This window comes from Tyto alba, unplaced genomic scaffold (assembly GCF_018691265.1).
Source record: "Tyto alba isolate M040663 unplaced genomic scaffold, T.alba_DEE_v4.0 Super-Scaffold_40, whole genome shotgun sequence".
NCBI lineage: Eukaryota > Metazoa > Chordata > Aves > Strigiformes > Tytonidae > Tyto > Tyto alba.
In genome coordinates, this window is record NW_024881316.1 from 33,327,430 (window position 1) to 33,348,992 (window position 21,563).

The 21,563-nt window shown below is 40.1% G+C and overlaps 1 long non-coding RNA gene across 1 annotated transcript in view; it reads right to left on the bottom strand.

Moving 5' to 3' along the window:
- Positions 1 to 1,985: 1,985 nt before the first annotated feature.
- LOC116965668 overlaps positions 1,986 to 21,563 on the bottom strand; it is a 40,606-nt gene continuing 21,028 nt past the window's right edge. The window contains exons 2-4 of the long non-coding RNA XR_006166479.1: positions 4,620 to 4,672; positions 2,779 to 2,783; positions 1,986 to 2,122 (exon numbers count right to left, since the gene is read on the bottom strand). This is a non-coding gene — a long non-coding RNA (uncharacterized LOC116965668). The remainder of the gene's footprint in view (positions 2,123 to 2,778; positions 2,784 to 4,619; positions 4,673 to 21,563) is intronic.

Consider the following 21,563-nt stretch of genomic DNA (forward strand, 5'->3'; position numbering starts at 1 on the left):
AAAGACTCGAGGGATTGGAGGGAGAGGTGTGTGAAAGGGAAGGGGGTAAGGCCATTAAACGTATCCAAGGCACCTCTGCCTATCCCTCTCAGCACAGACCAATGCAAATATGTGTTCTGAAAATTAACACAGCTAGGAAGGAAACATCCCACAGGGAGAATCAATACCCAGCAAAGGATAATGGGAACCCTGTGCAAGCAGCTGTGATCTGCCCTCTGAACATTAGCACCTGTCTACGACAGCAATCAATGCTGGTCAATGGGCAGCTCTCCTTACAGCTCAATTCACACAATGATCGTTAGCTGGAACCAACACCGTGGCACCCCATGCTGCCAAATGGTGTCCCTTTCTTCCTAAATGGGGACAAACAATTACTTCCCCAAATAACTGGCACTGCTCTTTTTCATCTTTTCTCCCTCCCTTCTGCTTTGGTCTTTTTGGAGTATACAAGGAGGATCCATATAATCCATAGCTAGAAATTAAGTTATTCAGCTTAATTTCAGGATGTGTTCTGCCACAGAGTCAAGGCATGACAGGCACTTCAGTTCAGCCATAGCAAGGAATTTGGCCTTAACCATTTCCACCGATAGCACGTTTGTTCTTGTACTTTATGGGTTTTATTGAAGAACTTTATTTATTACTCTTTCAAGGACAGTGGAAGATCAAAATCGGAGTTGCTCAGAGCAAGTTGGAATTTGAGCTATTCTCCGCAGGATAGAGAAATTTTGCAGGCAGTGACCTTTATGCCTGTCTATAACTAAGTTGCATCACTGAACACCACTCCTGTCACAGCCTTTGTGCATATCTCCATACAGTTGCACTATAATATAGTAATAGGAGAAGAAATGGATATAAGCAGAGTCATGACGCTTTCATGGAGTCCACTGGGCAGAGAAACATATTAGTCTGATGTAGTCAGCAGCAGATCCTGAGAATGTTTCTTTCACTCAGAAGGACCCTTTTGTTTCTGGTGCAAATAATAGCAAACAATATCAAAGTCTGCAGATTTGTTTTAGAAATTTGAGGCATGTAATTTTGACTCATGATGGCATGACTCCTGATAGTCTCCAAACTCTGTTGTGCTTCAGTATCCTAAGATACTGTGAAATACATGCAGCAAGCTGAACTCTAAAGAGATCAAAGCCCCACTGCTCTAAATGCCATGTGACTACTTACATGCTCAAAATTAACGGTATGCTTCATGTGACTGGGATCCGTGAATCTACACTAAACACTAAAAGCCAGAAAAATGTCTCCAGAAGTCTGCAGAAAATCATAGTAGCCACCAAAAATTACTCTGGATCTTGCAGTTCCCAGTCCTGCGCTCTCAATGCAATAATATCCAGTTTCTTACTAGAGAACCCAGTAGCATTAGCAAACACAGAAATGCAGATTGAGCTTACTGAGATGCCAGCTAGGGCTCTGAAAGGTAGACAGCTGAGCAGTGTACTGGAAAATGACCAGATATATTTAAACTGGCATGATCCAGTTCACTACATTCTGAACTGATGCCAAAAGTTGAGGGGCATCTTACGTAAGGGATACACGTTTCTGCCATCTACTCCTGGTACTGAGCACAGCCGAGTGAAGAGCGGGGAGCAGAGAGCAGAGGATATCCTAGAGTGTTCTTTCAAACATGACACAGATTTCCATTTTGTCACGTTCTTAGCATGTGTGTTTATTTTCCTTGAATATTCAAGCATTTAGAGCTTTACATTTGCCAGAGCTTATGAAAAGTGCATATTTAGCTCAAAGAGTTCCCAGATGTGAATTTCCAAATGACATTGTGTTGATTAGCTATAGAAGGCAGCCAGTCAAAGAGCAGAAACAACAACATGTGACTTGGCATTCCCCAGTCAGCCAGAAAATAGTCACCCATTTAATTTTTCATGAATTTTCCAAAATCTGGGAATACAGCAAAAGTTAAAAGCATGAATAATGTTTCTGTTTCCTAAACCTCACCTAATGTCTTACCCTATCATCAATGATGTTTCACCTCCTCCTGTTGGGAAAGATCTTAAGAAGACCTGTGGGGTCATCGCAAAGCAGTGGCCAGGACTTCAAGGTTTCTTCATTGCTGAAGTTATCCTGCTATGGAGACACCTGGGGCTCTGACCCACCTCTGGGGGAAAAAAATGAAATTAGAGTGAAATGCGTTTATTTTCTCTTAATGTTATGCATTGTTTGCAGCTGATCATTCATCATCACAGCTCACCCCTATGAATGATTCATGAGGGGACAGCTGTTCCCCTGGCCTCTGCTCCTGAGCTGCACATGCCACAGGAGGCATCCCCAGTCTGGTTACACGAAAAGTGGAGCACCTGAGAAGTGCTGAAGCCTCTTTAGCTCAAAGAGCTTAATTTTTTCAAATGCAGGCAAGGCTACAATGCACCCTAACAGTGCAAGGGGGAAAGGAATGGGTAAGTAGGTTACACGGAGAAATAAAAGGTGATTCAAGGCATTCCCCAGCCAAGATTTAAGCTAAGCTATAAGGAGAGGTAGTATTAGTCTGATTCTTCTAGATTCCACAAAATGCATGCATAAAACACACAAAACTTCATGAAATTGTTGACATGTTTTGCAGATATTATTCAGTTTGTGTCCTATTTTTGAAGAAAAGGTCTATAATTAAACGGCAGGCATTACAAAGGACACAGTAAAGCCAGTTTTCATATCCATTTCTGATTTGCTTCTGAGTCTTGTCTTTGTATAATAAGCTGTGTCTCACACTTTTGTGCACAGCACGTATAGCACTTTCTACTGCAGACAGAACTAAACTTCTCCTAATGAGGCTTCTCAGCTTTAAATTAACTGTAATGTAAAAATAATATCCTCCCTCTTTCTTTACTATTACCTCAACTGAAGGAAAAAAACATAAGAGATAATTTTAAATTTTACTTTAAAAGCACAGTTGGTAATATTACAGTTATTATTATTACAAATCAGCTGGTTTTTTTTCAAATACAACGATAATTTTGCCTTAAGAAAATATGAAACTGGCAGTGGAACTGAAGTGCCAAAAAATTTCTGCACTGTGTGTGGATGTTGCACAAATCTTATACCTTTTTCCCTTCTCTTGTGTCCCTGCCCCTTTAGAAAAAAGATAAATTACTTCCAGGATGATATTCTACTAGCAATTTTAGGAAATCCCTACACCCCAGTGATTGCACTGAAGAGAGAGTGTTGCTAATCTTTCAAGCTCCACACACAAAATGATTGAATTGCCAAAATCTGATGCCATTCCTAATAAACAGCACACATTTAGAATACATGAGAAAATGCTACTTAGAATTTGTGTTTCAAACTCTTTAAAACCACTTTGATTGAAAAAAAGCATCACAGACTGACATTTCAAAAAATAGTTCCTAACTGGGAAGCCTCTCAATCTATAGCCCAGGTTTGGAATTCACATATCACTCTCTTCTTTAAGGAGTAATAGTTTATACCAATGCAGAATGGGATTTTTTTTTTTTTTTTTTTTTTTAAACCATACAGCTTTTGTGTTAGATGTTCTTTATCCTATTTGGATAGTGCTTTCTTGCAGCCTCATTCTGACCTTTCACTCATCCCACCACAGATTCAGTCTACAAAGTATTCAAGGTTATTTATACCACAATCATTGTTTATACAGAAGTGGGCAAGGGAAATTCAGTTGTTTGTAAATGCAGGAGGCAATTTAAAATAGAATGAATTTCAGCTGCAGTGCTGGAATTCTTTACCGTGCTTCCATAAGAGATGTACAAACCACTTACTCTGCAGAGAACAAGGTTACAAGTCGCACATCATACATACACTGGAATTACATGGTTTGTGGTAGACCTCTCTGGTGCCAGAGCCAAACTCTGTTCTCAATCTCTGGAGACAATGGGCTTGTGTTGATATAAGGTTGCAGAATTTGACTTTAAATCAGTAAGCAGGCATACCAGACAAAAAACAACAGGCCTCTGCAGACATATGTCCTTGATCAGATATTACTTGCACATGGAAATCATTTTTAGTTACAGAAGAAAGCTTTTTGTTGTCTCCAGAAAGACCAGTACCATGCCTATGCAGCCAAATGTTAAGTAGCTCCCTGGAAGCAGCAGTGGTTACCTTTGTTGTAGCGGAGGAGAACCATGGGAAGATTTCCCAGAGGGAGAGACCCTGTGTCTAGCAACTTTTTTTGCCATTAACAACAGTTAGTGCAGTTCAACCTCCTCATCGCATAGACATGTGGCACCAACGCCATCATACCTGCATGCAGCCCAGAGAATTAATTATACAGATCTTTGCTTCAGGGAGTTGGACTCAATGATCCTTATGGGTCCCTTCCAACTCAAGATATTCTATGAGTCTATGATTCTATATATTTCAGCTTGCTTCCAATGACATTTTCCAGTGACAAAAGTCTAAAAGGACAAAAGTCTAAAAACGAAAGCGTTATTCATTTAATAAATACGTTGCTATAGGATTCTTTCCTTTGATATAAAAACCTCTATTGATTATCTCAGGCTCATATTTATTTAATTAAGATCACTTTAAATGATACAGTGAGAGATGAAATTTGTACAGAACAGTAGAATCCTTGAAACTGAAACAAGGGCAATTCCTTCAAGTACAGTGTGGCTATAAAACAATACCTCTCCTCAGTACCCTTCAGTTTCCAACTGTGTGCAGAACATGATACTATTATCTGTAGGAAGAAAAACAAAGAGAGAAAGAGTGGTTGTTTGTCTGGAACAAATTATTACTTTTAAAGGTGAGGCATAACAGAGCTCAGAAACCATTACCATTAGATATGTTGTGTATGCCCATGCTGGTCACTCTCTGAGAAACATATTCTTCTCTAGCAGTTAAGCCCTATATCCTGTATCCTCAGTACTGAAGATCTGATTCAAGCTGAATGCTATCAGATTCAAACATACTAAATTTTAAGTGTTTCCACTCATAATTAAAAGCTTGCATCGTTTCTTACTTAATGTTGCAAGGATTTTTAATGATCAAGATAAGATTTTACTCTTGGATAACATTTATCTGCAGATTTGCATGCAGTCTATCTGAAAGAGAGAAAACTGAGCATCAAAGAAGCAAAGTCCATACATAAGCTCCTCAGCAGAGGTGAGGTTAGATCCCTCAATTAGTCACCTTTTCACTGGATCACTCTGCCAGTAGAAGTCAAAAATACAGAATTCATAGAACCATAGAAACATTTAGGTTGGAAAGTGCCTTTGAGATCATCGAGTCCAACTGTAAACCTAACACTGCCAAGTCCCACTAAACCATGTCCCCAAGCACCACATCTACATGTCTTTTAAATACCTCTGGAGATGGTGACTCAACCACTTCTCTGAGCAGTCTGTTCCAGTGCTTGATAACCCTTTCAGAGAAGACATTTTTCCTAATATCCAATCTAAACCTACCCTGGCACAACTTGAGGCCATTTCCTCTCATCCTATCACTTGGTAATTGGGAAAAGAGACTGACACCCACCTTGCTACAACGTCCTTGTAGAGAGCGATAAGGTCTCCCCTCAGCCTTCTTTTATCCAGGTTAAACGCCAGTTCCCTCAGCCGCTCCTTATAAAACTTGTGCTCTAGACCTTTCATCAGCTTTGTTGCCCTTCTCTGGACATGCTCCAGCACCTTTCTTGCCATGCGGGGCCCAAAACTGAACACAGTATTTGAGGTGTGGCTTCATCTGTGCCGAGTGCAGGGCGATAATCACTTCCCTAGTCCTGCTGGCCACACTGTTTCTGACAGAAGCCAGGAGGCTATTGGCCTTCTTGACCACCTGGGCACACTCATCTGGCTGTTGACCAATACCCCCAGGTCCTTTTCTGACAGGCAGCTTTCCAGTCACTCTTCCACACACCTGTGGCATTGCATGGTCTTGTCATGACCCAAGTTCAGGGCCCATCACTCAGCCCTGTTGAACCTCATACAATTGACCTCTGCCCATCGATCCAGCCTGTCCAGATCCCTCCATAGAACCTTCCTACCCTCAAACAGATCAACATTCCCACCCAATTTGGTGTTGTCTGCAAACTTACTGAGGGTGCATTCGATCCCCTCATCCAGACTGTTGATAAAGATATTAAACAGAACTGTCCCCAGTACTGGTCCCTGGGGAACACCACTTGTGTCTGGATGCCAACTGGATTTAACTCCATTCACCACAACTCTTTGAGCCTGGCCATCCAGCCAGTTTTTTACCCAGTGAAGAGTATGCCTGTCCAAGCCATGAGCAGCCAGTTTCTCCAGGAGAACGCTGTGAGAAACGGTGTCAAATGCTTTACTGAAGTCCAAGTAAACAACATGCACAGCCTTTCACTGATCCATTAAGCAGGTCACCTTTTCATAGAAGGAGATTCAGGTTAGTGAACCAGCACCTGCCTTTCATAAACCTGTACTGACTGGGCCCGATCACCCAGTTGTCCAGTACGTGCCATATGATGGTACTCAAGGCGGTCTGTTTCATAACCTTCCCCGGCACTGAGGTTGGCAGGCCTGTAGTTCCCCATATCCTCCTTCCAGCCCTTCTTGTAGATGGGTGTCACATTTGTAAACCTTCTGTCAACTGGGACCTCCCCAGTTAGCCAGGCCTGCTGATAAATGATTGAAAGTGGTTTGGTGAACACTTCCACCGGCTCCCTCAGTACCCTTGGGTGGATCTCATCCATCCCCATAGACTTATGTATGTCTAATTGGTGTAGCAAGTCACCAACCATTTCTTCCTGGATTATGGAGGCTTCATTCTGCTGCTCTTCCCTGTCTTCCAGCTCAGGGGACTGTGTACCCAGAGAATAACTGGTCTTACCATTAAAGACTGAGGCAAAGAAGACATTAAGTACCTCAGCTTTTTCCTCATCCTTTGTCACTATGTTTCCCCCCACATCCAGTAAAAGATGCAGATTGTCCTTAGCCCTCCTTTTGTTGTTAATGTACTTACAGAAACATTTTTAGTTGTCTTTTACAGCAGTAGCCAGATTAAGTTCTAGTTAGACTTTGGCCCTTCTAATTTTCTCCCTGAATAACGTCACAACATCCTTGTAGTCCTCCTGAGTTGCCTGCCCCTTATTCCAAATATCATAAACTCTTTTTTTTTTTCCTGAGTTTCGGTCAAAACTCTCTGTTCAGCCAGGCTGGTATTCTTCCCTAACAGCTTGTCTTTTGGCACACAGGGACAGCCTGCTCCTGTGCCTTTAAGATTTCCTTCTTGAAGAATATCCAGCCTTACTGTACTCCTTTGCCCTTCAGGACTGCCTCTCAAGGGACTCTGTCAATCAGGCTCCTAAATAGGCTGAAGTCTGCTCTTCAGGAGTCCAAGATAGCAGTTCTGCTGACCCTTCTCCTTACTTTTCTGAGAATTGAAAACTGTGCCCAAGATGGCATCCAACCTACACATCACCCACAAGTCCTTCTCCTTTTGCAAACAACAGGTCCAGTGAGGCCCCTTCCCTAGTCCCTAGTTCCCTCACCAGCTGTGGCAGGAAAATAACTAAACCGGCCTTGTTGTAGACCTCTATGCCCAGGATTGACCTGTTTTCCAGTGCTCTTGGGTGATCTAAGAGGGTCCTACAGGTGTTACCTCAATTGAAAACTGATGAAGAAGAAAGAAAAAAAATTCTGTGCATGTAGTGGACATGAATGGAAATTCTTTGAACCAATGATCACAGCATTGTGTTCATACTGCAATATAAAATATCTGTGGATTTAAAGCATTTTTCTGTGATGCTTAATAAACCTTATATCTATGACAAACGAAAAAATTGAAAGATCAGTTTTTCTTACAATAACATTCACTACAATTTTTTCTTCATAATGCTTACATTTCTGTTCCCACAGTTAAAGGTACTTTCTCACCCTTATTGAACACAGCAAATATTTGAGACGGAACTGAAATAATTCATTCAGACAGATGTGTATCTTGGAAGAAAATCCAGCTGCATGAAAGCAGGTTAGTAAAGGGAATGATTTTGTAGGCATTGTCGTTCACTTCCTAAAATATCACTGATCTTTGTGAAGAACTTGTCCTAGAATAATTCCAGACTCCTTTTCCATATTACTGGTAGGCTTCTGTGCATATGTTTATATCCAGACTGTTCTCTGGATGTTCAGCCATTTGCAGAGATGTGTGTGTGCTGTGGTTCTTTTAAAGACCACTAATTCCTGCAGGAGAACTAACCGACTGCCCGCTAACCTATTGCCAAGCATCGCTGTGGGAGACAAAACCTCACCACTGCAAACAGATGCTGAAACTACTTCAGACCTACTCAGCTGTTGTGAATGTGCTTTCTATGTAGTAAGTGGCAAAGAAAATTGCAAAGCAGAGGTTGGACTAAATGACTTCCTAAGGTAATTTCAAAACTGAACTTTCCTGTGATCCTGTGACAGGTGGCAATGTGGTACATGAGACAGTAACTGCTCCTACTGCATAAACCTGAGGATTTACTGTCTATTATAACCAAGCTGTTGTTACAGTTATGCCATCTGATGTGAGGTGCTGCATGGACTAACATCCTGATTGTGCGAATTGCCTTCCTCTACTATGCTTTTCCACATAAAATACTAATATATGTATATATTTATATAAGATATATTTATATTTTATAAGGATATAAATTATAAATAATATAATTAATTACATAGGTCCATGTGACAAAATCTAGTGAAATCATTGTGAGCTAAAATAAAACCCAAGCAACACTTTGATGATTTAGCTATCTCTGTGCACTGTGCTACATCCTTTAAGCAGAAGCCCACACATGAAGATAGAGTGTGAAGTGCCTTTCCTGGGGCTTTATGGCAACCAGGGCTATACTGCCAGGAAAAGCACAGCTCTCGGCCATGTTCAACAGTTGTGCAACACTGATTTGGAGCAATATCAGAACGGGACCCCCCTCTAAGACAAAAATAGGGCTGGCAAAGTTGTGGAAGGATCCAACGCTTAACAACAGATACAGCACGTGGTGAAAGGGAATGCTGCTTGGAGCATAACGTGAGATAAGATTACACTCATACAGCATTGCTGTTTTTGCAGGAAGAAAGATGTTACCCCTCCAACACAAGCACACTCACACATTGTAATGAATCACAGATTAACCATCATGTTATTCCTGCAGATTGAAAGGGCTGTTGTAGAGTAGAAGACTGTGGGGGTGGTTGTCCTACTGCTAACAGCACCAACGAGCTGCTTCATTTCACTTGAGAGAAGGAATTCCAACATTACACTAACAGAAGTGCTCAAAAATCCCCTTTTCCCACCTATGCTGTGCTTGCTGTCATAAACACAGTCCTCCGATATTAACTGTTTTGTATTATTTCAATAAACAGTTCACTACCTGGTGTCAGTGGCCAGGATCCACAGAGCGATTCAAAGCATGCACACTTCAATGGAAACACATGCCCTGACTCCCATATCTCTCACATGGGCTGAGGGTCAGGCTCTTAGAGTCTGCACATGACTGGTAATTTTAAATGATTACAATGAAAGGAAAGACTGCCTTTTTAATGCCCAAGCACAACAGCTGCAATGTCATTGGGGTTGTGTTCTGAGATGCTCCTAGACTGCAGCCCAAATAAGTGTCTTAATGATACTTTGAAAATATGTAAAGCACTTCTTTTATATGCAATGACAATTCTGTCTGGGCGCATCATCTGTTTGTCCAGCCAGAACATAATTAGAATTAATGAACTAAATTCTACTCCAATTTGCACAACATGCAGCTACAGTAAATTCAATGAAGCTACACTGTGTAGATAAGGGGACACTTGGACTAAATTACTTTGGTTTTGACAGGGAGTTTACAATTAGATAGCACCTTTCAACTCCAGTGGACCTCCAGGTTGTCTGAAAAGTGATGTACTACATAAAGCTCTGCTTGATTTACGTGCATCTACTGTTTAACAGTTCTTAACCAACAGCTTCAGAAAGTTCATACAATAAAAGTTGTTATCAAAGCTACAGAAAGAGTTTGGGGAAGCAGAATACAATTACTTGCACAAGAATTTGAACAGTATGCAGGCACTTCATCTCTACTCCTATAAGACATGCCTTTGGAGTCTTTAATGATTGCACTTGATGATGGCCTTCTCTTGTTACCATATAGACAGGACAGCTTCTCTGGCATAGTGTCCTAAAGGTGACAGCTTGAATCACTCAGAGGTGACACCAAATGATGGTCCAAAGGTGTATTACTGATTCAAAGAACCATCACTTTTTAGTTGCAGTAATTGTTATGTATGGTAATTATGTTACTAATGACATTATATATGGTAATTGATATACATGATAATTTATATGGTATGAAAAATATATCTGGTGCTAAACAAGTAACAAAATATACACTAGGTTCTTGTCTTTAAAAAAAGGTAAACAAAATGAGTTTGTTGGTGTTCACAGCATTGTCTCCAGAAGGGAACAGCTGAGGTCCTGCAACTTACTACTATTGACATCTCAAAGGAAGTATGTGATGACCTAAGTGCAACATGAATGAAAATAGTGATGGTTGACAAAACAGTAATAGCCGACTGTATCGGTGGGAGGTCAATTAGAAACAGACAAATGAACCAATGTGGTTTCCAGCAATTTTCTCATATTCCTATTGCCCTTATATCAGAGCAGTGTAAAGGCAGCAGCATCCCAGACAATATCTGATGTATCTTGAGATTATAATTGCTGTCCCTGGTAGACGTTTTTCTTTTGTGTGTTCTTCTAGAGCAGGTGAGGTGTTATGCAGGAAGATATAAGCCTGTATAAAGCTCTTCCAGTCTGAAAGACAATGTACCACTAATTTATAAACACATGAGGGAAAAAAAGGAACTGCTTTATTCCAAAACTCTTAGCTTTTTATAGGCAATGCCTTGCCATATAAAGCAAGACAACTTGGTGAATGATACCTGCCTGTCAGTACTCTGCAGACTGAGAGGTAGGCATTTCCACATGCTAATAGGCTCATTAAAATCTGGAGACCAGAGAATTTTGTAGCTCTTCCCCATTCTGGCCTTTTACTTGGTTATACCTAGAAAAGACAATTATCCTTTTTTTCTTTCTTTCAGTGACAGTTCCTATAATTAAAATAAGATTTGGGGAACGGGGTGCAGGATAGAGGGGAAGAAAGTTAATGTAAAGGTCCTGAGAAACTTTAAGAGGTCTCAGCTGCTCATTAGGCAACATCGACAGAGTCACCAATATGAGTGAATAAGGGAACTATACCCTAGGGACAAACAACAAATCAAGAGTGACACTCCAGCTTATCAGATGGAGAAGAGTCCCCTGGGAACTGGCAGCATAGTCCTTGATAGTAAAGTGACTTCAGTGAAAACGTATAGAAGCTAGCATATGGTTATGCCATCTGACTCCTTATTATAATTTAAAGGACGGAGGTCTGGTAATAACATGGGGTTACAACACTACAGCAGTCCATAGCATATGTGCTCCTCTCCCAGTAAAAACGCCTGTCTCCTCCACACACCTATCAGGCCATGTCTGTCTGATTGACTACAGCAAGTGACTTTGGCAGGGCAACGTACAGCCCTGAGGAGGAAGGGCTATAACATATTAATATAAGAATGTAGTTGATTACAATATAAGCTGCTGAAAGTGAGCTGACTATAGCACAAGACTTGGAAGAATGCGGCTGTCTGCAGGGTCCCGCCGGGAGAATGCATCTATCTATCTATACCTACAAGCGTGCGGCTGACTTCAGGCAGCTGTCATGCAATTGGAGTGGTCTGGTGGGGTTGTCACCTATCAAACCATCGCACTCACAGTTATTGTGGGTTTAAATACACCTCCCATCTACCTCCCAGCAGCTAACTAGCATTTGCCTCCAGTGAGGGAGGATGAGTAAAGGGTCTCATTGTGTTTGTTTAGAAGTTTCTGAATCTTTGCTTCAACAGAAAGTTTTGTCCTTCAACTGGCAAATGCCACTCAGCTCCTGTACTCAAGGGAATGATTCCATTATTAAGAATCTGATTTATTTTTAATAACCCTTCTGCTATATATATAGGAACACCCTGGATATTATAATCTAAAAAAATCCCCAAGGGTAATTTGTTTTGGAACAAATATACTGTCTGGGATTTTTTGAATAGTGGACAGTAATCAAATGAGGTGCATTTTCTATGTCTGATGTGTTGTAAGAACACACTGAAGTGTATATGATTTTTTGTTTTCTTCTTCTGATATACACAAGTAACATTTAAATAATAAAGCATTGCAAAAAAAAAAATAGATCTAGATAAGTTCTTAATGAAGGACAACCAGTGCTACAGACAGACACATCAGGCCCATCCCGCCTGAAAGCAAGAGTCCACCTGCTCTGACTGCTCTATTTATATATGTATCAGACTGGGATTTGCCAATTACGCTCTGCCCTTAGTTAATGGAGCTCAGCCCTGCTTGGTCTCAGAGAGGATGCTTGGGATGACTCTGCACAGGGCTGCGGCAGTCCTCTCCAGCTGGTGCAGCATGCCTTCCCATGCCCAGCTCCCCTTCGGAGTGATGGGCCCTTCCAGGCACCTGCCTTCTCCTTGTCGGTAGAGCAGCCCACTGCCTTTCAACTCTCACCTTTCCTTTCCAAATCTCCTGCCCCGGAGGCTTCATATGCAAGTGTTATCTGGCCTCACCAGTACATGGGAGTCCATTTAAATATCCCAGATTGGAGCTTTTGATATCACTCTCCATTTACATGAATCAAATAGGCTGAACTCGAGCTTTTCCCCCTTCAGTTGTATGCGCTATTAGTATGTGAGTGTTTTGTCCCTTTCTTCCCCTAAAAAAGAAAGCTTAAAATGTTATTTGCTTTGGATTCTGAGAAGTACAAACTCTACCACATGGCAGACACATGTGAATCCATATGCTAGCATGTCTGTAAAGCCGAGAGAGATTAAAGCCTGAAGCTTCTATTAAATGCTCTCCTTTTTTTCTCGCATGCAACATTTTTAGATTGAGCTCTAAATGTTCACCGACTCATGAATATTTTTGAGCCAGCTCTGTTCACTGTGATAAATCATACTGCTTGTGTGTTGGTTTAGTGACAGATAGTTACCTGAAAACTTTTAATGTAAAATGTTTTATGGCCATCTGAGGGGAAAAAAAATCTGTGATCTTTGTCTGGCTGTTGGAACAGTATGACAAGAGGAAACATACTGTATTCAAGCCCCACAGCATGCCAACTTTCTTTCTTTCTTCTAGAAATGGACAGAACTGAAAGGAAAATGACTGCTGGCATATTGCAAAAGTACTTCCAAGTTTGTACAAGCTCCAGCGATAGATGCAAACACAGACAAAACCCTTCATAGGAAACGAAAAGTTTTGCAAAGAAAGCTGAAAAATATCCTATGAAAGAAACAGAACTATCATGGTTAGTCCTTCCAACAAAAAGAAACAGACGCTCTCTAGGCTTATGTTCCAGAGTCAGATTTATTGTAGTTGCTAAACCAAATATAGATATTAAAGAATGCTATTCACACTTTAAAAAACTCATCATATTTAAAGCACTGCAAAGAAACCTTTTCTTCTTTTAGAGATCTCAAATACAAGGGTTGCCTTGTCTCCTTGAAAGTTAGGTACCTTGAATCACCTCACATTACCATGGTGCATGAGCACATAAACAGGCAGTTGGCTGACAAGTTACCCCACATGAACTGCTCTGTGACAGCAACTTCTATGTATGCTTCCACACAGCCATAAATGCAGGACAGTCAGACTTAGCTGATCTCTAATGGCCATCAAATTCAACCCTTGAATTAGAGATCCCTCTGGGATGGCAAAAAAGTTGTCAGGTGAAGAATGAGAAGGAAACTACCCATAGACAGCTAGCAGATAGCCGCCATCCCTCCCCATGACTTTGACTGAGCAGCAGCAACCTTTACCAGAGTCATCATCAGATGTCTCAGATCACGCACCACACCAGTCTGTGCGAATGAAAACACAGAGATAGGGATTTTAGTCCCTCCCCTGTCAATCCTTTCATCTTAAATCAGTCCTAAAAACTGATGAGCTCTTTGTAGACTAGGGGTTCTCCCAGTTCTAGAGAAATATGAAATTTCATTCTTTTGGAATAGAAATGTAAACAGTAATGGAAAAAATTTCCTCCTTCCACTGGGTAGAAATTCATTAGAATAATACAGGATTCTGTAGTTAGGCTAATAAACTGTTTCTTTTCTTGATTAGAAGTAAATCACATTATAGTTATACTATCATCATTAATACAACATAACCACTCTGAATATTTCAGCTCTGGGCTCTCAGTAAGACCTGATAAAGATATCTTGCAGGGTGGAAACAAATTCCACTATCTATTTTAATGACCAAAGTCAGCCAATCTAGACTTTTTTTTTCCCAAAGGAATCCAAGGGAATAAACCACCAAGATCCTACTGAATTTCAGTAAGGTGTGGACATTAACTCCCTACAGATGTCTTTGAAAATATTAGCCTGAAGAGCTCAGCCAAGAGTGAAATTCTGCTCAGTAAATCCAGAGAACACCACTAATGTCAGTTGCACTGAGTGGGAAGGATGAAGGGTAATTACAGTCCCAGCTGCCAAATTCACCTCAGTTGCAAGTAATCATGATTTGCACTGGAATTAGGAGGTGGGGGAGATACAGACACTCTGAAAAGCAAGCCACTTTTATTAAATGGTAAAACATGGACATAAGCACTTCACCTATGTTTGGAAAATCTTCACCTCAATGACTGGGGAAGGTCAGAGAGTAAATCTGCGCAGAGATGTGAATGTCACCTAGACCATCCTGTTCCCCAACAAGCAGACCATACCTCCTTCTCTATTAAAAATATCATAGACTACCTTGGTCTCTGTCCAGATTAGTACTTCTGCATCCTTTATAATTAGAAAATGCTAATAATGATCTCCCCGTAACTACCATAATTTTACTGATACAGACTGTTTCTAAAAAGTTATATGTGTTTGCAATAAAAGTGCTGTTGTTTATCCAACTGTTATACTATTATAGCATTGTTCTGTATTAAACTATCCAACTGTTATTCTTTTATATTTAGCCAATAAACTAGTGTATTAAAGCAGCCACTCCATTAATAAGTGGTTATTTACAGTGTAAGAGCAGAGTAGTGCAGTAATCCACCATCACCTGAAGCTCTCAGGGAACCTCTGCAAAGATAAAAGGTGGCACAGGTCTCTGCAGCTGCAGCACTTCACTCCTGACTCCCAGCCCTTTCCATGGCAGCACTGCTGCTCTGCACTCCAAGCAAGGTCTCAGGCCAGCCCCACAGCAGCCGCTGCATACACTTGCTGTTCTAATTTGGAGGAAACTCCATCCTAGAGTGTTCAATATAGGAAACACAGAGACAAGATACTTAAGGCAAAAAATAGATCTTGGTTAAGTCACCTACCATTCTTAGCATCAGAAGCCTGTTGGGGCTGTTTTCATATTATGGCACTAAACACGACAATCAGAACAGAAATGGCAGGTGGAATCAAAGAGATTTACCAGGCAGGAAAAAAAAAAAAAAATCAGATTTAATTTTTTGCAGAGCTTTCAGCTCAGTGGCCCATTGACAACACTTGATATTTCTCTCAGACTATTCTGCACATTTATCAAATAATTTTCAATAGAAAACACTATTGCTTGCAGCGGCCTGGGGCCAGCTATGAAGTAGGCATGTTGGATTTACAGAGCAACCGCTATCTTACAGACAATCGCTCAGAAAACTTCAGTCCACAGCATCTTACTGTTCTCAGAATTGTGGTATCTGACTACCTTTAAGAGTAAATTATTTGGAAGAAGTAGGTAAAGATTAATAAATTAAGGAATTAAATAAACACACCTGGACTTTCTGTGCAACAAACACTCTGGTGATCAGTGATCTGGATCTAATCTCTTTCCTTCAGTGAAGCATAAATTCAGCAGTGATTTGGATCTCAATCCAGATTTGAAAGTTAGATATTTAATAGGCCAAACTAAGTCCATGATCTACCAACATTTGGAATTCAAGCAAGAATATGACTGGGAACAACAGTATCTCTTCTTTAAATTAGCTTCCTCTTCTCAATTTTCTCAGTTTGTCAGCTTTGGCCTGCCTCAAAACTAGTCACCATAGAGCAGCACACGTTTTCTAACCACAGAGACTAACAGCATTTCTCAGGTTCCTCAAAATTATTGTTACCACATGGAAAATATCTGAGAAAAAAAGCCTTCTTCATTAGCTGGTGTCCAATATTTTCCTTAATTACCTGCAATAGCAAGCATGCTATGATAGGAACCATCCTTCAGACAGGTTCCCACAATTCCACACACATTCACAGTGAAAGCAGTACACGTGGCACAGGGATACATGTGAACCTCACATTATTGATCCCCTTTCAGGTACATATTTGAGGCTGGGATTGAAAACAATCAGCACATCAGTATGAAGATGTCTGTACTTCTACTGTATATTTTCCTTGCTTTTTGGATACAGCAAAAATATACATATATTTTATGTGTAAAGTTTTCAGGTTGTTTTCTAACTAACATTTATTTTCTAGACTATGTGCAAAGAGGAGGAGACAATACATTTTCTTTCTATGTTTGGCCTCAATATAGTTGAATCAGATGCTGACTGTTTTTTTCTGGCAGCTAAAGGCTTTTTTTCTTTCCAGATTTATGTAGCACCATATTGATTTTAGGATCATAGTGATTTGTCAAGGACCACTTTTATTTCTAGAATTTAAAGACCAGGCCCAGAAACTGAGTCCCATGAGTAATCTTGGGCACACAGATAAGTTTAGCAAAGAACAGATTAATAGATATATAAGTCTAATTTTAAGAGGATGGAAATTATATTAAAACATTTCAGGAAAAAAGAATAAATAAATAAAAGGAAATATTTGACCTACTTATTTGGAAACAAAAATCTACTAAAATCTACTAAAATCTTCAATGAAATGAAAGGATATATTTTTCACTTTGCACCTCCCCCTACTATGAATATCACAGGAAACTACCAAAAAGAGCACCAATACAAAATTCTCATTTTTCAGCTGAGATAACTTTTGAGTGCCATCTTGCAGGACAAGAGAAATGAGGAGAGTGTTTCCGTACAGTCACTGCAATCATGTAAGCCTTCAGTAGACTGCATGGGTGAAATCAGTCAATTTCATTCCGATATTTCTGGCTAATAATTATTCAGAGTAGTTTTCTTTCTACCAATGGAGTGTGCAGGTGTGCAACATCCTGTTCTGATGTGACTAGCCGAGAACAAACACCTCCCATAAAATTAATCCATGTCTGTATCGACTGTAAATCCAACTACCCAAAAATGGCAGTCGCACTTCTGAAGCTCAAGCAAATAATACCAGTGGAGTGCTTCATAAAATGTTTCTCCCCCCAGTCAGGACAAAGTCTTTCATGAAGAACAAAGAACAGGTGTGCATGTGAGCTAAATTGTCTCTATTGTTTTATAACAAACCCTCTCAATTTTTGTACCTCAGCCCTGTGTCCATTAAATGCAATTTATCGGGATCATCAGAGCTTGAAAGGGCAGATCAAACAGCACTAAGAATCCCAGCTGTGCAGGCCCCAATTCAGAGTGAACATTTACTTCAGCATTCAGCAATAATTTATTCTACTTGAGACAAGAAGATGCTCTATTTCTGTCTTGCATGTTGGTCCCATTGTTTTTTTCCACCTGAAACAGTCATGCATATATATATATATGTGATAGACTACAGAATTTATATACATGTGTGTGTGTGTATGCACGTATATATGTGGCACAGAAAATTATATATGTCTCACAATTAATTTTATATGTGCTCAAGGCTGAGCTAATATCTCAGAAGCCCTTCCAGAGGAGCAGACTATTTATATTGTCATTATATTTATAATAATTATATTCATAATAATTATCATTATTATTTTACAGTGCCTGAGCTGAAAGAAAAGAAACCTTGGTAAACACAACACTACAAGCTCGTATTCACGTCTGTGTGGTACTGTGGCTGAAACCTGATGGCTGAGGCTGAGGATTGTGCTGAAGGCACTTATTTTAGGCAGAAGGTTGTGATCAGTGACTGTACTTTAAAGGTAAATAGTGAAAATGTGCTGTGTTTGGGGGTTTCTTTCCTTTTTAGTTCACTGTTACCTAAAACCTCTCAAGCAGTGCTTTTCCTAGCACCTGAAGATGAGAGAGGTGCACAGCGTGATTTGCCTCCCAGTCAGATAGGCTACACTTCAGTTGATATAACTATATGCATGATATATCTCTCCATTTCACAGTATATTTCTTCCTGACATTTTTTTAACTATATGAAGATGTGTAGTAGTACAAACCTCTAAAGCTGGTCAAGAACCAAAACCTGCAGCTGTCTTTAAGGCAACAGTAAGGCATTACTGTCCACAATCCTCATTACATAAATTGTTAAATAATGTACTACAGAGGGAATTGGTAGTTTAGCGACATTGCTAGTATTAAAACAGTAGCAGTTCTATTGCTACACCCAGCACTGGAGATATCCACAAAAAGGACAACTCCAAAGACGAGTCATAAAAGAATTGCAATTAATGGCCAAAGTACAGAAATAACTTGTTGGGGTTTTTTCTCTCTCTCCTTCTCTCTTCTTGTTCTTTGCTTCTGTACCAGATTGTGCTACATAAAACATTTCGCTTGTTTTGATTTTTCCTAAGCAGTGAAGTTTATTTTGGATCAGTGAGGTGAGAAACCTTTGAAAGGCTCATGAGACTCCCTAAGCCCGAGAGTCCAGCGTTTGCACCTGTCAGGATCACGGTTTCCTTCAACAGATTGCTAACTTGGAAATTTAGCAGACACATTTCTGCATTTATTTCCTTCTTTGTCTTAACAAGAAAAAAAGCAGTACAATGTAGGTAACATGTAATCAAAGGTTTCACTTGTCAGATTAAGTGGATTGTGATTTTTTTCAGAAGTGAAAAAAAGCTGCAGCAAACTCAGTCTGCATTGCACAATCCCCCACGTACACAGACAGTAGTTAGCTTGTCTTGGAGAATGTTAGAAGGATTAAAAGACTATATAAAAAAAAAATAAAGAAATAAATTGGGTTACTCTGATTAAGGAAAGCAGTGATTGCCTGTTTGTTTAAATCTTTCATAGTCACATTAAGGGCTTAATTACTTTTTAGTTAAGGATTCAGGTCCTACTAAGGAAGACAACTATAAAGAGACAAAACTAATTAATGCAAAATATTCACAGTCAGGGAGCACAAAAAAGTCTTGCAATTTCCATTTCCCTTAGACAAATTTAAGTTAGTGAAAGGTACATCCAATAATATTAGAGAGATTTCTTCTGGTGAAATATTGCAACATTGCTTCTTTCCTCCTTCCTTCCCTTTAGAAATACATGCAGTATTTAAATTCCTTTTACATATAACTATTCACAAAACTGAAAGTGAACAGATCCTGGGATCTGGACATTTGCAGACAGTACAAATCACAGTTACAGAAAGATACAAACAGACTTCAGTCTGGAGGTCAACAGTTTCAGAAGCTCCTAAATTCATTAGCAGTTAAGTCCCATAGATAAGCCCCACTTTGAAAAGCAAGCAAATAAGAATTCAAGCTTCACCAAAAAGGGACAATTAGGCTCTTGTGTCACTTGCAAAAAATAGGTATAGTTGAATAAATTGCTTAAACTTTGCCATTTTTCAGAAATGTGTGCCTGCAGTCACAAACCCTATTGGAAAGTAATATTGGATGCTTATATGAGCCTTCAGATACCTACTTTCTTTTAGAATACAGACCTATGGCCCCAACATATCTAATCCTGACCTGCTGGCTAGCTGTATCTCAGTCCCACTGAACCTGGTGCTGCTTTGTGAAGGAGCCATTTTCTTTCCATTGTATCTGAAATGCTCAAAAGCTGCTCCAGTTAATGCCTAGCTGTAACACACTGTGAACCAAAATCACAACCAACAGTCAGCACGAATGAGTGTGACTGAAACACTACGTTGCCTTTCCCATTGCCTTCTCCCTTCAGCCATGAACCCTTTTGATGTTATCCCAACAACACTAAGGAAGAGAAATGTGGGTGCCCCACAGCAGCTCATCATCTCAGAATTACATTTATGCTGAGCCAGATCCTCCAGCTTTCTCATTAGTTTGTGCTGACAGTGCAGAGAAAAGCAGCTGCACAGTAATGGAGACTCCTGCCCTACATTTCTATTTCTATCTAGCCCAAAGGAATCATAAGAGGATGACCACATCAATCATCAACAATCCAAATGTATTTTGATGCATACTATGAAGTTGGATGAATGTTGCATTAAAGAAGGTTGTGCCTATTTGTTAAATTAGAAACCATGAATGAAATTACTTTGTGCTTTGTGAATATTCAGTAGTTAGGTTGTGCTGTTAAAACGTTCAAAGGAAGCGCATGTGCATTAAAACATTTATAAGCACATTTGTGCTGTTGACAGAGGTAACATTCTCACTGTCATCTTTACATCTCTTCGTCAAAATTTCATTTACCCAAATTAGGGGACAGAGACAATTGTATGTGTCCTACTTAATCACTCTAATGCAACACATAATGCCTGAGGTAAAAAGATTGTGAAAGCTAAAGAGATTGCATAGATTGCTAGACAAAGGAAAGTAGTAAGGGTATTAACAAATATCCAATACAATACACAGGAAATTCATAGGTGAATCATGAAGAAATATTCCCTGGAGCTACTTCATACTTCTTCAACTTATCGCAGTTGTATGAAAGACACAAGGACCTCAGCAAATTATCTTTACTTTTTGTATTTACACTGGATACCAGAAGCAGTAAGAGAGTCTCAATCTCAAGGACTCTTTTGTCCAAAATAGGCAAATGAGGTGAATAACAGGATGGCGCCAATGTAGATGCAGCCTGTAGATGCTCACATTAAATCATGTCTCAGAGACATGTCCCCAACACTGTGGAGATGTGTTGTAAAGGATGGATCTCCCCAGTTCCACATGGCATGCTAAGTGCTCCTGGGCTGGGATATGGGCCAGGAAGCGGAAAAGAGCCTGCACCCAGCATAGTGTGCCATGGATAACTGGCAATCAGGGGCAAACAGGAAGCTCCTCCACCCTCTCTCCCCCTGCTAAATCCATGCCTAGGTAAGTCACAGCGAAGTGAAACCATTTGTCCTGGTAGTCCACCTACAGAGCTAGGAAACTCCAGGCTTCCCAGCTCTCAACACAATGTGCTTTCCATTAAAGCGCATTTCTTCCAAGTGCTCATTTAAGTGAATGCAATGCCACACTTACCACAGTTTGTCATCTAATAACAGGTCACCCAGTTCTAGCAACATCTTCCCATCCCATGCATCCTTCCATCCAGAAAAAAAAGATACCTTTTTTTGAAAACTGTATTCCTTTCTCCTTCATGCCTTTAAATACATCATCTCTAAAAACTGTGATAGGAAGGCTCAGTCTAAAGGCTGCAGAACTTAGCAATAGGCTTGCATGAACTGTGAGCCATGCATTCATTGCTGCTGGCCTGTGTTTCATCATTGATTTATGTAGAGGTGTATGTAAACTATATTCACTCTTGAGGAACTTGTCCAATGGTAATTGGAATCATCAAGAAGCCTTGAAGGATTGAGCATGGGTAA